Source organism: Anopheles moucheti, unplaced genomic scaffold (assembly GCF_943734755.1).
Source record: "Anopheles moucheti unplaced genomic scaffold, idAnoMoucSN_F20_07 scaffold_107_ctg1, whole genome shotgun sequence".
NCBI lineage: Eukaryota > Metazoa > Arthropoda > Insecta > Diptera > Culicidae > Anopheles > Anopheles moucheti.
In genome coordinates, this window is record NW_026453648.1 from 44,455 (window position 1) to 59,272 (window position 14,818).

Consider the following 14,818-nt stretch of genomic DNA (forward strand, 5'->3'; position numbering starts at 1 on the left):
CAAAGTTCATAACGGATGCACGAATTTAGTTGAAATAGACAGTTTTTGCATGTTAACTCAATCCTGGTAGAATTCCATAGCAAAGTACAAAGTTCATAACGGATGCACGAAAGTAGTTGAAATAGACAATTTTTGCATGTAAACTCAATCCTGGTAGAATTCCATAGCAAAGTACAAAGTTCGTATCGGATGCACGAATTTAATTGAAATAGACAGTTTTTGCATGTAAACTCAATCCTGGTAGAATTCCATAGCAAAGTACAAAGTTCATAACGGATGCACCAATTTAGTTGAAATAGACAGTTTTTGCATGTAAACTCAATCCTGGTAGAATTCCATAGCAAAGTACAAAGTTCATAACGGATGCACCAATTTAGTTGAAATAGACAGTTTTTGCATGTTAACTCAATCCTGGTAGAATTCCATAGCAAAGTACAAAGTTCATAACGGATGCACGAAAGTAGTTGAAATAGACAATTTTTGCATGTAAACTCAATCCTGGTAGAATTCCATAGCAAAGTACAAAGTTCGTATCGGATGCACGAATTTAATTGAAATAGACAGTTTTTGCATGTAAACTCAATCCTGGTAGAATTCCATAGCAAAGTACAAAGTTCGTATCGGATGCACGAATTTAATTGAAATAGACAGTTTTTGCATGTAAACTCAATCCTGGTAGAATTCCATAGCAAAGTACAAAGTTCATAACGGATGCACCAATTTAGTTGAAATAGACAGTTTTTGCATGTAAACTCAATCCTGGTAGAATTCCATAGCAAAGTACAAAGTTCATAACGGATGCACCAATTTAGTTGAAATAGACAGTTTTTGCATGTAAACTCAATCCTGGTAGAATTCCATAGCAAAGTACAAAGTTCATAACGGATGCACGAAAGTAGTTGAAATAGACAATTTTTGCATGTAAACTCAATCCTGGTAGAATTCCATAGCAAAGTACAAAGTTCGTATCGGATGCACGAATTTAATTGAAATAGACAGTTTTTGCATGTAAACTCAATCCTGGTAGAATTCCATAGCAAAGTACAAAGTTCGTATCGGATGCACGAATTTAATTGAAATAGACAGTTTTTGCATGTAAACTCAATCCTGGTAGAATTCCATAGCAAAGTACAAAGTTCATAACGGATGCACCAATTTAGTTGAAATAGACAGTTTTTGCATGTAAACTCAATCCTGGTAGAATTCCATAGCAAAGTACAAAGTTCATAACGGATGCACCAATTTAGTTGAAATAGACAGTTTTTGCATGTAAACTCAATCCTGGTAGAATTCCATAGCAAAGTACAAAGTTCATAACGGATGCACGAAAGTAGTTGAAATAGACAATTTTTGCATGTAAACTCAATCCTGGTAGAATTCCATAGCAAAGTACAAAGTTCATAACGGATGCACCAATTTAGTTGAAATAGACAGTTTTTGCATGTAAACTCAATCCTGGTAGAATTCCATAGCAAAGTACAAAGTTCATAACGGATGCACCAATTTAGTTGAAATAGACAGTTTTTGCATGTTAACTCAATCCTGGTAGAATTCCATAGCAAAGTACAAAGTTCGTAACGGATGCACCAATTTAGTTGAAATAGACAGTTTTTGCATGTAAACTCAATCCTGGTAGAATTCCATAGCAAAGTACAAAGTTCATAACGGATGCACCAATTTAGTTGAAATAGACAGTTTTTGCATGTTAACTCAATCCTGGTAGAATTCCATAGCAAAGTACAAAGTTCATAACGGATGCACGAATTTAGTTGAAATAGACAATTTTTGCATGTAAACTCAATCCTGGTAGAATTCCATAGCAAAGTACAAAGTTCATAACGGATGCACCAATTTAGTTGAAATAGACAGTTTTTGCATGTAAACTCAATCCTGGTAGAATTCCATAGCAAAGTACAAAGTTCATAACGGATGCACGAATTTAATTGAAATAGACAGTTTTTGCATGTAAACTCAATCCTGGTAGAATTCCATAGCAAAGTACAAAGTTCATAACGGATGCACCAATTTAGTTGAAATAGACAGTTTTTGCATGTCAACTCAATCCTGGTAGAATTCCATAGCAAAGTACAAAGTTCATAACGGATGCACGAATTTAGTTGAAATAGACAGTTTTTGCATGTAAACTCAATCCTGGTAGAATTCCATAGCAAAGTACAAAGTTCATAACGGATGCACGAAAGTAGTTGAAATAGACAATTTTTGCATGTAAACTCAATCCTGGTAGAATTCCATAGCAAAGTACAAAGTTCGTATCGGATGCACGAATTTAATTGAAATAGACAGTTTTTGCATGTAAACTCAATCCGGTAGAATTCCATAGCAAAGTACAAAGTTCATAACGGATGCACCAATTTAGTTGAAATAGACAGTTTTTGCATGTAAACTCAATCCTGGTAGAATTCCATAGCAAAGTACAAAGTTCGTATCGGATGCACCAATTTAGTTGAAATAGACAGTTTTTGCATGTAAACTCAATCCTGGTAGAATTCCATAGCAAAGTACAAAGTTCGTAACGGATGCACCAATTTAGTTGAAATAGACAGTTTTTGCATGTAAACTCAATCCTGGTAGAATTCCATAGCAAAGTACAAAGTTCGTAACGGATGCACCAATTTAGTTGAAATAGACAGTTTTTTGCATGTAAACTCAATCCTGGTAGAATTCCATAGCAAAGTACAAAGTTCGTAACGGATGCACCAATTTAGTTGAAATAGACAGTTTTTGCATGTAAACTCAATCCTGGTAGAATTCCATAGCAAAGTACAAAGTTCGTAACGGATGCACCAATTTAGTTGAAATAGACAGTTTTTGCATGTAAACTCAATCCTGGTAGAATTCCATAGCAAAGTACAAAGTTCATAACGGATGCACCAATTTAGTTGAAATAGACAGTTTTTGCATGTAAACTCAATCCTGGTAGAATTCCATAGCAAAGTACAAAGTTCGTATCGGATGCACCAATTTAGTTGAAATAGACAGTTTTTGCATGTAAACTCAATCCTGGTAGAATTCCATAGCAAAGTACAAAGTTCATAACGGATGCACCAATTTAGTTGAAATAGACAGTTTTTGCATGTAAACTCAATCCTGGTAGAATTCCATAGCAAAGTACAAAGTTCATAACAGATGCACCAATTTAGTTGAAATAGACAGTTTTTGCATGTAAACTCAATCCTGGTAGAATTCCATAGCAAAGTACAAAGTTCATAACGGATGCACCAATTTAGTTGAAATAGACAGTTTTTGCATGTAAACTCAATCCTGGTAGAATTCCATAGCAAAGTACAAAGTTCATAACGGATGCACCAATTTAGTTGAAATAGACAGTTTTTGCATGTAAACTCAATCCTGGTAGAATTCCATAGCAAAGTACAAAGTTCATAACGGATGCACCAATTTAGTTGAAATAGACAGTTTTTGCATGTAAACTCAATCCTGGTAGAATTCCATAGCAAAGTACAAAGTTCATAACGGATGCACCAATTTAGTTGAAATAGACAGTTTTTGCATGTAAACTCAATCCTGGTAGAATTCCATAGCAAAGTACAAAGTTCATAACGGATGCACCAATTTAGTTGAAATAGACAGTTTTTGCATGTAAACTCAATCCTGGTAGAATTCCATAGCAAAGTACAAAGTTCATAACGGATGCACCAATTTAGTTGAAATAGACAGTTTTTGCATGTAAACTCAATCCTGGTAGAATTCCATAGCAAAGTACAAAGTTCATAACGGATGCACCAATTTAGTTGAAATAGACAGTTTTTGCATGTAAACTCAATCCTGGTAGAATTCCATAGCAAAGTACAAAGTTCATAACGGATGCACCAATTTAGTTGAAATAGACAGTTTTTGCATGTAAACTCAATCCTGGTAGAATTCCATAGCAAAGTACAAAGTTCATAACGGATGCACCAATTTAGTTGAAATAGACAGTTTTTGCATGTAAACTCAATCCTGGTAGAATTCCATAGCAAAGTACAAAGTTCATAACGGATGCACCAATTTAGTTGAAATAGACAGTTTTTGCATGTAAACTCAATCCTGGTAGAATTCCATAGCAAAGTACAAAGTTCATAACGGATGCACCAATTTAGTTGAAATAGACAGTTTTTGCATGTAAACTCAATCCTGGTAGAATTCCATAGCAAAGTACAAAGTTCATAACGGATGCACCAATTTAGTTGAAATAGACAGTTTTTGCATGTAAACTCAATCCTGGTAGAATTCCATAGCAAAGTACAAAGTTCGTATCGGATGCACCAATTTAGTTGAAATAGACAGTTTTTGCATGTAAACTCAATCCTGGTAGAATTCCATAGCAAAGTACAAAGTTCATAACGGATGCACCAATTTAGTTGAAATAGACAGTTTTTGCATGTAAACTCAATCCTGGTAGAATTCCATAGCAAAGTACAAAGTTCGTATCGGATGCACCAATTTAGTTGAAATAGACAGTTTTTGCATGTAAACTCAATCCTGGTAGAATTCCATAGCAAAGTACAAAGTTCGTATCGGATGCACCAATTTAGTTGAAATAGACAGTTTTTGCATGTAAACTCAATCCTGGTAGAATTCCATAGCAAAGTACAAAGTTCATAACGGATGCACCAATTTAGTTGAAATAGACAGTTTTTGCATGTAAACTCAATCCTGGTAGAATTCCATAGCAAAGTACAAAGTTCATAACGGATGCACCAATTTAGTTGAAATAGACAGTTTTTGCATGTAAACTCAATCCTGGTAGAATTCCATAGCAAAGTACAAAGTTCATAACGGATGCACCAATTTAGTTGAAATAGACAGTTTTTGCATGTAAACTCAATCCTGGTAGAATTCCATAGCAAAGTACAAAGTTCATAACGGATGCACCAATTTAGTTGAAATAGACAGTTTTTGCATGTAAACTCAATCCTGGTAGAATTCCATAGCAAAGTACAAAGTTCGTATCGGATGCACCAATTTAGTTGAAATAGACAGTTTTTGCATGTAAACTCAATCCTGGTAGAATTCCATAGCAAAGTACAAAGTTCGTATCGGATGCACCAATTTAGTTGAAATAGACAGTTTTTGCATGTAAACTCAATCCTGGTAGAATTCCATAGCAATGTACAAAGTTCATAACGGGTGCACCAATTTAGTTGAAATAGACAGTTTTTGCATGTAAACTCAATCCTGGTAGAATTCCATAGTAAAGTACAAAGTTAGTAACGGATGCACCAATTACGTTGAAATAGACAGTTTTAGCATGTAAACTCAATCCTGGTGGAATTCCATAGCACAGTACAAAGTTAGTAACGGATGCACAAATTACGTTGAAATAGACAGTTTTTGCATGTAAACTCAATCCTGGTAGAATTCCATAGCAAAGTACAAAGTTCATAACGGATGCACCAATTTAGTTGAAATAGACAGTTTTTGCATGTAAACTCAATCCTGGTAGAATTCCATAGCAAAGTACAAAGTTCATAACGGATGCACCAATTTAGTTGAAATAGACAGTTTTTGCATGTAAACTCAATCCTGGTAGAATTCCATAGCAAAGTACAAAGTTCGTATCGGATGCACCAATTTAGTTGAAATAGACAGTTTTTGCATGTAAACTCAATCCTGGTAGAATTCTATAGCAAAGTACAAAGTTCGTATCGGATGCACCAATTTAGTTGAAATAGACAGTTTTTGCATGTAAACTCAATCCTGGTAGAATTCCATAGCAAAGTACAAAGTTCGTATCGGATGCACCAATTTAGTTGAAATAGACAGTTTTTGCATGTAAACTCAATCCTGGTAGAATTCCATAGCAAAGTACAAAGTTCGTATCGGATGCACCAATTTAGTTGAAATAGACAGTTTTTGCATGTAAACTCAATCCTGGTAGAATTCCATAGCAAAGTACAAAGTTCATAACGGATGCACCAATTTAGTTGAAATAGACAGTTTTTGCATGTAAACTCAATCCTGGTAGAATTCCATAGCAAAGTACAAAGTTCATAACGGATGCACCAATTTAGTTGAAATAGACAGTTTTTGCATGTAAACTCAATCCTGGTAGAATTCCATAGCAAAGTACAAAGTTCGTAACGGATGCACCAATTTAGTTGAAATAGACAGTTTTTGCATGTAAACTCAATCCTGGTAGAATTCCATAGCAAAGTACAAAGTTCGTATCGGATGCACCAATTTAGTTGAAATAGACAGTTTTTGCATGTAAACTCAATCCTGGTAGAATTCCATAGCAAAGTACAAAGTTCGTATCGGATGCACCAATTTAGTTGAAATAGACAGTTTTTGCATGTAAACTCAATCCTGGTAGAATTCCATAGCAAAGTACAAAGTTCATAACGGATGCACCAATTTAGTTGAAATAGACAGTTTTTGCATGTAAACTCAATCCTGGTAGAATTCCATAGCAAAGTACAAAGTTCATAACGGATGCACCAATTTAGTTGAAATAGACAGTTTTTGCATGTAAACTCAATCCTGGTAGAATTCCATAGCAAAGTACAAAGTTCGTAACGGATGCACCAATTTAGTTGAAATAGACAGTTTTTGCATGTAAACTCAATCCTGGTAGAATTCCATAGCAAAGTACAAAGTTCATAACGGATGCACCAATTTAGTTGAAATAGACAGTTTTTGCATGTAAACTCAATCCTGGTAGAATTCCATAGCAAAGTACAAAGTTCGTAACGGATGCACCAATTTAGTTGAAATAGACAGTTTTTGCATGTAAACTCAATCCTGGTAGAATTCCAGAGCAAAGTACAAAGTTCATAACGGATGCACCAATTTAGTTGAAATAGACAGTTTTTGCATGTAAACTCAATCCTGGTAGAATTCCATAGCAAAGTACAAAGTTCGTAACGGATGCACCAATTTAGTTGAAATAGACAGTTTTTGCATGTAAACTCAATCCTGGTAGAATTCCATAGCAAAGTACAAAGTTCGTATCGGATGCACCAATTTAGTTGAAATAGACAGTTTTTGCATGTAAACTCAATCCTGGTAGAATTCCATAGCAAAGTACAAAGTTCGTATCGGATGCACCAATTTAGTTGAAATAGACAGTTTTTGCATGTAAACTCAATCCTGGTAGAATTCCATAGCAAAGTACAAAGTTCATAACGGATGCACCAATTTAGTTGAAATAGACAGTTTTTGCATGTAAACTCAATCCTGGTAGAATTCCATAGCAAAGTACAAAGTTCATAACGGATGCACCAATTTAGTTGAAATAGACAGTTTTTGCATGTAAACTCAATCCTGGTAGAATTCCATAGCAAAGTACAAAGTTCATAACGGATGCACCAATTTAGTTGAAATAGACAGTTTTTGCATGTAAACTCAATCCTGGTAGAATTCCATAGCAAAGTACAAAGTTCGTAACGGATGCACCAATTTAGTTGAAATAGACAGTTTTTGCATGTAAACTCAATCCTGGTAGAATTCCATAGCAAAGTACAAAGTTCATAACGGATGCACCAATTTAGTTGAAATAGACAGTTTTTGCATGTAAACTCAATCCTGGTAGAATTCCATAGCAAAGTACAAAGTTCGTAACGGATGCACCAATTTAGTTGAAATAGACAGTTTTTGCATGTAAACTCAATCCTGGTAGAATTCCATAGCAAAGTACAAAGTTCATAACGGATGCACCAATTTAGTTGAAATAGACAGTTTTTGCATGTAAACTCAATCCTGGTAGAATTCCATAGCAAAGTACAAAGTTCATAACGGATGCACCAATTTAGTTGAAATAGACAGTTTTTGCATGTAAACTCAATCCTGGTAGAATTCCATAGCAAAGTACAAAGTTCGTAACGGATGCACCAATTTAGTTGAAATAGACAGTTTTTGCATGTAAACTCAATCCTGGTAGAATTCCATAGCAAAGTACAAAGTTCATAACGGATGCACCAATTTAGTTGAAATAGACAGTTTTTGCATGTAAACTCAATCCTGGTAGAATTCCATAGCAAAGTACAAAGTTCGTAACGGATGCACCAATTTAGTTGAAATAGACAGTTTTTGCATGTAAACTCAATCCTGGTAGAATTCCAGAGCAAAGTACAAAGTTCATAACGGATGCACCAATTTAGTTGAAATAGACAGTTTTTGCATGTAAACTCAATCCTGGTAGAATTCCATAGCAAAGTACAAAGTTCGTAACGGATGCACCAATTTAGTTGAAATAGACAGTTTTTGCATGTAAACTCAATCCTGGTAGAATTCCATAGCAAAGTACAAAGTTCGTATCGGATGCACCAATTTAGTTGAAATAGACAGTTTTTGCATGTAAACTCAATCCTGGTAGAATTCCATAGCAAAGTACAAAGTTCGTATCGGATGCACCAATTTAGTTGAAATAGACAGTTTTTGCATGTAAACTCAATCCTGGTAGAATTCCATAGCAAAGTACAAAGTTCATAACGGATGCACCAATTTAGTTGAAATAGACAGTTTTTGCATGTAAACTCAATCCTGGTAGAATTCCATAGCAAAGTACAAAGTTCGTAACGAATGCACGAATTTAGTTGAAATAGACAGTTTTTGCATGTAAACTCAATCCTGGTAGAATTCCATAGCAAAGAACAAAGTTCATAACGGATGCACGAATTTAGTTGAAATAGACAGTTTTTGCATGTAAACTCAATCCTGGTAGAATTCCATAGCAAAGTACAAAGTTCGTATCGGATGCACGAATTTAGTTGAAATAGACAGTTTTTGCATGTAAACTCAATCCTGGTAGAATTCCATAGCAAAGTACAAAGTTCGTATTGGATGCACGAATTTAGTTGAAATAGACAGTTTTTGCATGTAAACTCAATCCTGGTAGAATTCCATAGCAAAGTACAAAGTTCGTAACGGATGCACGAATTTAGTTGAAATAGACAGTTTTTGCATGTAAACTCAATCCTGGTAGAATTCCATAGCAAAGTACAAAGTTCGTAACGGATGCACCAATTTAGTTGAAATAGACAGTTTTTGCATGTAAACTCAATCCTGGTAGAATTCCATAGCAAAGTACAAAGTTCGTATCGGATGCACGAATTTAGTTGAAATAGACAGTTTTTGCATGTAAACTCAATCCTGGTAGAATTCCATAGCAAAGTACAAAGTTCGTAACGGATGCACCAATTTAGTTGAAATAGACAGTTTTTGCATGTAAACTCAATCCTGGTAGAATTCCATAGCAAAGTACAAAGTTCGTAACGAATGCACGAATTTAGTTGAAATAGACAGTTTTTGCATGTAAACTCAATCCTGGTAGAATTCCATAGCAAAGAACAAAGTTCGTATCGGATGCACGAATTTAGTTGAAATAGACAGTTTTTGCATGTAAACTCAATCCTGGTAGAATTCCATAGCAAAGTACAAAGTTCGTAACGGATGCACGAATTTAGTTGAAATAGACAGTTTTTGCATGTAAACTCAATCCTGGTAGAATTCCATAGCAAAGTACAAAGTTCGTATCGGATGCACGAATTTAGTTGAAATAGACAGTTTTTGCATGTAAACTCAATCCTGGTAGAATTCCATAGCAAAGTACAAAGTTCGTATTGGATGCACGAATTTAGTTGAAATAGACAGTTTTTGCATGTAAACTCAATCCTGGTAGAATTCCATAGCAAAGTACAAAGTTCGTAACGGATGCACGAATTTAGTTGAAATAGACAGTTTTTGCATGTAAACTCATTCCTGGTAGAATTCCATAGCAAAGTACAAAGTTCGTATCGGATGCACGAATTACGTTCAAATAGACAGTTTTTGCATGTAAACTCAATCCTGGTAGAATTCCATAGCAAAGTACAAAGTTCGTATCGGATGCACGAATTTAGTTGAAATAGACAGTTTTTGCATGTAAACTCAATCCTGGTAGAATTCCATAGCAAAGTACAAAGTTCGTAACGGATGCACCAATTTAGTTGAAATAGACAGTTTTTGCATGTAAACTCAATCCTGGTAGAATTCCATAGCAAAGTACAAAGTTCGTAACGGATGCACCAATTTAGTTGAAATAGACAGTTTTTGCATGTAAACTCAATCCTGGTAGAATTCCATAGCAAAGTACAAAGTTCGTAACGGATGCACGAATTTAGTTGAAATAGACAGTTTTTGCATGTAAACTCAGTCCTGGTAGAATTCCATAGCAAAGTACAAAGTTCGTATCGGATGCACGAATTTAGTTGAAATAGACAGTTTTTGCATGTAAACTCAATCGTGGTAGAATTCCATAGCAATGTACAAAGTTCGTAACGGATGCACCAATTTAGTTGAAATAGACAGTTTTTGCATGTAAACTCAATCCTGGTAGAATTCCATAGCAAAGTACAAAGTTCGAATCGGATGCACCAATTTAGTTGAAATAGACAGTTTTTGCATGTAAACTCAATCCTGGTAGAATTCCATAGCAAAGTACAAAGTTCGTATCGGATGCACGAATTACGTTCAAATAGACAGTTTTTGCATGTAAACTCTATCCTGGTAGAATTCCATAGCAAAGTACAAAGTTCGTATCGGATGCACGAATTTAGTTGAAATAGACAGTTTTTGCATGTAAACTCAATCCTGGTAGAATTCCATAGCAATGTACAAAGTTCGTAACGGATGCACCAATTTAGTTGAAATAGACAGTTTTTGCATGTAAACTCAATCCTGGTAGAATTCCATAGCAATGTACAAAGTTCGTAACGGATGCACCAATTTAGTTGAAATAGACAGTTTTTGCATGTAAACTCAATCCTGGTAGAATTCCATAGCAAAGTACAAAGTTCGTAACGGATGCACCAATTTAGTTGAAATAGACAGTTTTTGCATGTAAACTCAATCCTGGTAGAATTCCATAGCAAAGTACAAAGTTCGTATCGGATGCACGAATTACGTTCAAATAGACAGTTTTTGCATGTAAACTCAATCCTGGTAGAATTCCATAGCAAAGTACAAAGTTCGAATCGGATGCACCAATTTAGTTGAAATAGACAGTTTTTGCATGTAAACTCAATCCTGGTAGAATTCCATAGCAAAGTACAAAGTTCGTATCGGATGCACCAATTTAGTTGAAATAGACAGTTTTTGCATGTAAACTCAATCCTGGTAGAATTCCATAGCAAAGTACAAAGTTCGTAACGGATGCACCAATTTAGTTGAAATAGACAGTTTTTGCATGTAAACTCAATCCTGGTAGAATTCCATAGCAATGTACAAAGTTCGTAACGGATGCACCAATTTAGTTGAAATAGACAGTTTTTGCATGTAAACTCAATCCTGGTAGAATTCCATAGCAAAGTACAAAGTTCGTATCGGATGCACGAATTTAGTTGAAATAGACAGTTTTTGCATGTAAACTCAATCCTGGTAGAATTCCATAGCAAAGTACAAAGTTCGTAACGGATGCACCAATTTAGTTGAAATAGACAGTTTTTGCATGTAAACTCAATCCTGGTAGAATTCCATAGCAAAGTACAAAGTTCGAATCGGATGCACCAATTTAGTTGAAATAGACAGTTTTTGCATGTAAACTCAATCCTGGTAGAATTCCATAGCAAAGTACAAAGTTCGTATCGGATGCACCAATTTAGTTGAAATAGACAGTTTTTGCATGTAAACTCAATCCTGGTAGAATTCCATAGCAAAGTACAAAGTTCGTAACGGATGCACCAATTTAGTTGAAATAGACAGTTTTTGCATGTAAACTCAATCCTGGTAGAATTCCATAGCAATGTACAAAGTTCGTAACGGATGCACCAATTTAGTTGAAATAGACAGTTTTTGCATGTAAACTCAATCCTGGTAGAATTCCATAGCAAAGTACAAAGTTCGTAACGGATGCACGAATTTAGTTGAAATAGACAGTTTTTGCATGTAAACTCAATCCTGGTAGAATTCCATAGCAAAGTACAAAGTTCGTATCGGATGCACGAATTACGTTCAAATAGACAGTTTTTGCATGTAAACTCAATCCTGGTATAACTACATAGCAAAGTACAAAGTTCGTATCGGATGCACGAATTTAGTTGAAATAGACAGTTTTTGCATGTAAACTCAATCCTGGTAGAATTCCATAGCAATGTACAAAGTTCGTAACGGATGCACCAATTTAGTTGAAATAGACAGTTTTTGCATGTAAACTCAATCCTGGTAGAATTCCATAGCAATGTACAAAGTTCGTATCGGATGCACCAATTTAGTTGAAATAGACAGTTTTTGCATGTAAACTCAATCCTGGTAGAATTCCATAGCAATGTACAAAGTTCGTAACGGATGCACCAATTTAGTTGAAATAGACAGTTTTTGCATGTAAACTCAATCCTGGCAGAATTCCATAGCAATGTACAAAGTTCGTAACGGCTGCACCAATTTAGTTGAAATAGACAGTTTTTGCATGTAAACTCAATCCTGGTAGAATTCCATAGCAAAGTACAAAGTTCGTATCGGATGCACGAATTTAGTTGAAATAGACAGTTTTTGCATGTAAACTCAATCCTGGTAGAATTCCATAGCAAAGTACAAAGTTCGTATCGGATGCACGAATTACGTTCAAATAGACAGTTTTTGCATGTAAACTCAATCCTGGTATAACTACATAGCAAAGTACAAAGTTCGTATCGGATGCACGAATTTAGTTGAAATAGACAGTTTTTGCATGTAAACTCAATCCTGGTAGAATTCCATAGCAATGTACAAAGTTCGTATCGGATGCACGAATTACGTTCAAATAGACAGTTTTTGCATGTAAACTCAATCCTGGTATAACTACATAGCAAAGTACAAAGTTCGTATCGGATGCACGAATTTAGTTGAAATAGACAGTTTTTGCATGTAAACTCAATCCTGGTAGAATTCCATAGCAATGTACAAAGTTCGTAACGGATGCACCAATTTAGTTGAAATAGACAGTTTTTGCATGTAAACTCAATCCTGGTAGAATTCCATAGCAATGTGCAAAGTTCGTATCGGATGCACGAATTACGTTCAAATAGACAGTTTTTGCATGTAAACTCAATCCTGGTATAACTACATAGCAAAGTACAAAGTTCGTATCGGATGCACGAATTTAGTTGAAATAGACAGTTTTTGCATGTAAACTCAATCCTGGTAGAATTCCATAGCAATGTACAAAGTTCGTAACGGATGCACCAATTTAGTTGAAATAGACAGTTTTTGCATGTAAACTCAATCCTGGTAGAATTCCATAGCAAAGTACAAAGTTCGTATCGGATGCACCAATTTAGTTGAAATAGACAGTTTTTGCATGTAAACTCAATCCTGGTAGAATTCCATAGCAATGTACAAAGTTCGTAACGGATGCACCAATTTCGTTGAAATAGACAGTTTTTGCATGTAAACTCAATCCTGGTAGAATTCCATAGCAATGTGCAAAGTTCGTAACGGATGCACCAATTTAGTTGAAATAGACAGTTTTTGCATGTAAACTCAATCCTGGTAGAATTCCATAGCAATGTACAAAGTTCGTAACGGATGCACCAATTTAGTTGAAATAGACAGTTTTTGCATGTAAACTCAATCCTGGTAGAATTCCATAGCAATGTACAAAGTTCGTAACGGCTGCACCAATTTCGTTGAAATAGACAGTTTTTGCATGTAAACTCAATCCTGGTAGAATTCCATAGCAAAGTACAAAGTTCGTAACGGATGCACCAATTTAGTTGAAATAGACAGTTTTTGCATGTAAACTCAATCCTGGTAGAATTCCATAGCAAAGTACAAAGTTCATAACGGATGCACCAATTTAGTTGAAATAGACAGTTTTTGCATGTAAACTCAATCCTGGTAGAATTCCATAGCAATGTACAAAGTTCGTAACGGATGCACCAATTTAGTTGAAATAGACAGTTTTTGCATGTAAACTCAATCCTGGTAGAATTCCATAGCAAAGTACAAAGTTCGTTTTGGATGCACCAATTTAGTTGAAATAGACAGTTTTTGCATGTAAACTCAATCCTGGTAGAATTCCATAGCAAAGTACAAAGTTCGTAACGGCTGCACCAATTTCGTTGAAATAGACAGTTTTTGCATGTAAACTCAATCCTGGTAGAATTCCATAGCAAAGTACAAAGTTCGTAACGGATGCACGAATTTAGTTGAAATAGACAGTTTTTGCATGTAAACTCAATCCTGGTAGAATTCCATAGCAAAGTACAAAGTTCGTATCGGATGCACGAATTACGTTCAAATAGACAGTTTTTGCATGTAAACTCAATCCTGGTATAACTACATAGCAAAGTACAAAGTTCGTATCGGATGCACGAATTTAGTTGAAATAGACAGTTTTTGCATGTAAACTCAATCCTGGTAGAATTCCATAGCAAAGTACAAAGTTCGTAACGGATGCACGAATTTAGTTGAAATAGACAGTTTTTGCATGTAAACTCAATCCTGGTAGAATTCCATAGCAATGTACAAAGTTCGTAACGGATGCACCAATTTAGTTGAAATAGACAGTTTTTGCATGTAAACTCAATCCTGGTAGAATTCCATAGCAAAGTACAAAGTTCGTATCGGATGCACGAATTTAGTTGAAATAGACAGTTTTTGCATGTAAACTCAATCCTGGTAGAATTCCATAGCAAAGTACAAAGTTCGTATCGGATGCACGAATTTAGTTGAAATAGACAGTTTTTGCATGTAAACTCAATCCTGGTAGAATTCCATAGCAATGTACAAAGTTCGTAACGGCTGCACCAATTTAGTTGAAATAGACAGTTTTTGCATGTAAACTCAATCCTGGTAGAATTCCATAGCAATGTACAAAGTTCGTAACGGATGCACGAATTTA